We start from the raw sequence: 5,518 nt of genomic DNA, 5'->3' as shown, positions 1-5,518 counted from the left end.
AGAAATCTCAGATTGAGAAAAAAATCCTAAAAACCAGTGAGTTTGGGAGATTTATAAGACTGATCAGTGCAACTGTGTGAAACAGTAGATTATTTTGATTAGATAAGTTTGGCTTCTAAGACTGATCTTCACGTGAAAAGAATATGATTAGGAGAGACCATTGATCTATAATCTTTTTCTGTCTTTGCTCTTTCTTTCTCCATATGTGAAATATATATATGTGTTTATTTATTTTACATCCAGTTATTTATTTGTATATTTATGTGTATATGAATATATAAGGCTTCTTTTGCTTTGACTTTGTTTCATTTAATTTTATTTTCCTCCTTCACATTGTACCTGTCTCTTCCTTTTTGCTATTCCTCTTCTCTTCTTCATGTCTGACCAGTTTCTCCTCTCTTCTGCCTACCCATTTCATAGCTTCGTTCAGCCATTATCAAGTCTTTCCTCCACATACAGATACATCTGGGTGTCTCCTGTTTCAGCATCTGGATCCACTAAACCTCTCACTGCACATTTCTCTTCTCTCTATGTGAGATCAGAGGCAGCCTCTGATGGTGGTGAAAAAAAAAAAAAAAAGCCAAGAAGAATGCTCCAGGCTACTAGCCAGCATTTTTGGTTGTCTTTCTTCAGAGAGTGTCTATTCATCTGAGTTTGATTAAGAAAGATAGATTCTCCTAAGCAGTAATGACAGATCCTTGTTTGGGTTTTTGCATTCTCAGAGGCAACTAAATGTACTGATGTATGCAGACATGTAGGTCTCCTGAGTGAACGATGATGAATATCTCCCTATTTTACTGCATTTAAGTAGCAGGTTGTTTACAGGATGACATTAGTCTACTGAAGCTAATTTCACCAGCATCCTTCAATGGAGAAATACATTCCTCTGTAAGGGAGTTGGAATGTCTAAGTGGAGTGACATTTTCACAGCATGGTTTATCAGATCTAACTGTGAGCTACAACCTGCAATCAAAATCGTACACCACACATATCCTTGTGCTGGATCTAGCAACTGCTCAGTTTTGTGGTACTGAACTGACTAAAAACATCTTTTCTTTTTTTTTTTTTGGAGTGCTGGTTTTCAGTTGGATCAGGGAGCTTATCCAACCAAACTCACAATTGCACAAGCTGGCAAACAGATTGTGCCACCGCAGATAGGATGGCAGGAAGGCTCGGCCACAAGCAAGATAAAGGTAGACCGTGGTGTCACATCCTGATGGCTGCCTACCGTTAGGCCACTGATGAAGGCATTAGCTCTGAGGAGACAGGGATGGTTTTCTTCACTGACCACAGAGGGATCCTAGAAAGTCAAGCATGCTGGTCTAAAGTTAGGTTTTGTCATTATTTCTCCTTTTCCCTCAGTATTTATAACATCTTCCTATGGTACATAGAGAAAGTCTCAGAAACAGTAAGAGATGAGATCAGTGTTCAGTAAATTAACATATTCATTTAAAAAAAGATTTCAGATAGGAAAGTAAAATATATTAATGTAGTTCATTGAAGTAGCATAATTAAAATTGCTAAGTTAAGTAAATAATGGCAAAAATATTTTCCAGTAAAGTATTCATTAAATATCACAAATTTCACCAACTTAAAGCTCTAGCAAATATAATATCTAACGCTGAAGATGTATTACGTACATCTACAGAGAAGGAAGGTGTAGGATATTTCATCAAACAATTGATAGGTGAAAAAATAGCACATTTGTCTAAAGGCACACAAAACAACCAGTCTTACTATACTAAATTGTAAAATAACTAATACATTCCATTTTATCTTGCTTTAACTCTGAGTTTAGAATATAAACAAAATCTAGAAATTGAAATAAAAGTTGGGCTTATATCTTCTTTTAATTTGTTAGACTGTGTAAAGTCAACTTCTATCCTGCACACACTACTTTTCTTCATGTTCACTTCTCAAGCTAGAAATTCCACACCAAAAAAAAATTCGATACAGAAAAGACCTAGTATTTTCATTCAATTTTAACTAGAAAGCAATTAAAACAGCTGGGAAAGGAAAGCAATTTTTTTATTCAGACAGTTTGAACCTGTTGTCCTTTGTTATTTTTAACATGCATTTAACGCAAAAACCTGACACAATATTAAAGTAAAGGTCATTGTTATAGACTAAACTCCTTTACCATTTAGCTAAGACCGTAGGTCCCAAACTGCAAACGTAATATTCTTACTGTTAAGTAGAATGTGCAATCAAGGGACATTCAAGTTTTGTAAAGTAAGCATGCTTATAACCTTTTTTGAAAACTGGGTCTAAAAGAGATCATGAACATCACTAGGTCCTCCAAGGAACCATTAAAGAAAACAGGAAATAAAAATACAACATTCTTGATATTTTCCAGGTATAAGAACAAATGCAAGAAAAACAAACTCTAACAGACAATAAAAACAATATAGATACTTTAGGTTAATAAGAAAGAAAAAAGGGGAGAAAACAGAAGACCACAAAATTCCTCACTGTTTTCCTCATCTATCATTTTTTAGCAGGTCAACCTAAAGGCTGGTTACCTAGTGAATATAACTGCTGTACAGAAATGGTGATCTCTCAAAGCTTTTGTTTGTTTGTTTTCTTTTTCTCCAGGTGAATTAGGCTAACTATATTCAACTTTCACCTTTTTTCTTTAAGGGATAAGTTATGGTTTATTTCCTTGTTCCATAGCCAAAGTAGGAAGGAATAACACAGAAGCTCTTTTTCATAAATATTTTCTATTATTTGTTTTATTTATTTGTATAGGTTCCCTCTCTTCTGAAAAAGCACATTCACTTCAATTAAACCAATATCCAGCTTAAGAAAAGCACAATCACTTCAGCTGAAATCATGTTGAAATCAGGAAACTGTGGCTTTCTTGTTGTCAAAAGCAATAAAAAAATTCATCTTTAATATTTGTCTATGGGACACAATGACTGCACAAAAGCCAAGAGTGTACTAATATTGCTCAACAGTGAAGTTTCCAAGTATTAACAAAAGTCTTGTACAGGTTTGGCTCTCAAGAGACAATAAATATTAGAGGTCATCTTCTTCTCAGGTAACATAGTCATTATAAATGACAAATGACATGAATGAAACAGAATGTTCTTCCTCACTTGGACAAATTCCCTGTCATATTTACATTTTGTGTTACCAGACATTTTGTTCTGAGTTGTAACCTGAATGCTTCCACTTTTAAAAGTGGAGAACACTAAAGCTTTGGTATTTATGTACTACAAGAGAGCAAGAAGGATCAGTTTTATAAGTACTTGACTCTCCACAGGCCTGATCCATATACGCTCACAGCCAATGAAAACAATTCACTGGCTTCAACAAGTTTTTGACTGCAATCCGTTTCTTAACCTAGACTTTGCAAGTAGTAGTAATGTTCCTTTATTATCATTTTTCTTGCTGATTTCAATAAAGTTTCAGATGGTTTCTTTTCCACAATTCTTCAACCATTATCAGACAATTACCATTAATCAAAGGATCTAATATCACATCAAGCACTCTAAATTAGTCAGTACCAAAATCAGTTCATAGTACTGAACCTTAGTTAGTTTTACCTGCAAAACATTACATGGAAAATTAAGAGCACAGTCATATTTTAAAGGTTTTAAAATATTTTCAGTTTTTAAGAGGCAGTGAAATTTTCTATTTATGATCTTAAGTATGAGTGTGGAGGAGAAGTTGGGAGTTGAGTAAGGGACAAGTGGGGCACTCCAGAAGTTCAACATTAACCCTGCATTAACCAGGGACAAAGACTGAAGTCAATGTTACTCAGCTTTTTGTCTTTATTATTCCTCTCAAGGTGATGGATGTCCCATAGCACCATAGTTCAGTGAATATGTGCTCCCTCCCAAAACACCACAGCAGTCCTGTCTTTGCACTTGATGAAGATCTTTCTTTAATTTCAAAAATAACAGCACTTTGCTCAGGGCCATAGTTGAAAATTTTCACTCTTGCAAGTAATAACATAGTACAAAAGGGCTGATGAATGAAAAAAAAAAAAAAGAAAAAAAGAAGGAAAGCTGCCTAAAGCTAGTAATCTACACATATTTTCCTAATGGATAATCACAAGAATAAGTGACACATGTGTTAAAAATTACCCCAGGCAACTATAAATTATGCACTTGTCCTGGATGCAGTAAGAAATTCTTTAACTTCATATTACCATAGATCAGCCTCTCCTAACCATACATAGTAGTCATATGCTATCTAATAGATACATTACACAGTTGAGATCGTGATAGTATAGTTGGTCTGAATAATTATTCATGCATCAAAACACAGGAGAAACAAGAATCTACATTCACTTAATAAATCCATCAATGGGTGCTGCATATAATAACTTACCCCTTCACTCATCAATATAACTGCAGCTTATTTGAAATAATGAGGCAGAGAAGCATTCAAAATTGTTTTAAGGAGTTTATTTAAACAGGTTGCATACAATCACATGCATGGCAAAAGTTAGGAAAAAGAATCCATTCATTTTCGATAACAGGGGATGCTGCTGGAACACTGCAAGAGCAGCACCAAGGAACACCTGTGGTGGGATGTAGGTAGACCTGGGGTTCAGTGTGGTCCTCCCACAGCCACTCCGGTCACAGTGTGGCTGAAATTCTGGCATTTACAGTCTCACTTACATGCAATGTTCAAAGGCTTCTTCGTAAATCACGGTCAGTTTTGTCCTGTCTGAAAAACAGAACTTCTGGCATCTGTGCTGGGCAACGGTGTCTGAAAGAGCCCTTTCCGTGGGCCAGATCACCAGTGCCATTCACCACTTCTGTAATGCCTGGGTATTCCTTAACCCCTATATTCCCCAACACTTTGTTTCACTTCAGCCTAACCAGCTTCCAGAAGGGATTTAGCTGTGCTACAGCATCAAAACCAAACTCTGGTTTTCGACCTTTTGCTTAAACTAATGAGAGTAAGGAAATTTATATTAAAAAATGCCTTTTACCCAGGGATTTTTAAAAAAATAATAATGTGGAGGAAGCGTTAGAGGAATATGATAAAGGCATGCTGTAGTTAAATGGACATTAATATACTTATTTATTAGGTTTCTGAAACCAATGCCAGGCAGGCTGATGAAAAATGATGAGCCTAAGAGATGCTGGTGGACATCCTCTTTTGGCTCCATTGTGTGGTACAGGTTCATATGAGTAAATGAGTAAAGTACTGGAAGTCTCTAAATAGCAGAACTGAAAAGGAGGACATAGAGGCTGGATGAAAGGTAAAGGAGTTTGACAGATGAACTATGAGGACACTATAGTGTGATGAACTGAAGTGAGGACAATCTTCCACTGTAACATGCAGTAGGCCTGTCGAATCCTACAAAGATAACATTTACTTTAGCCACTGTCAGTGACACGATACTGGGCAGCATTAGACCACTATTGTCTGCTCTTTCTAAAGATGTTACTGAGGCCATTTCATCACAGGATCCTCACGACAAAGTGCCGTAAAGTCAGGTTAATTTGTATAGTATATATACCCATGGACACCTGGGTCAGCAGCCAGATAGAAAACT

This window comes from Pygoscelis adeliae, unplaced genomic scaffold (genome assembly GCF_000699105.1).
Source record: "Pygoscelis adeliae isolate BGI_AS28 unplaced genomic scaffold, ASM69910v1 Scaffold12, whole genome shotgun sequence".
Taxonomy (NCBI): domain Eukaryota; kingdom Metazoa; phylum Chordata; class Aves; order Sphenisciformes; family Spheniscidae; genus Pygoscelis; species Pygoscelis adeliae.
This window is presented reverse-complemented; position numbering follows the sequence as displayed.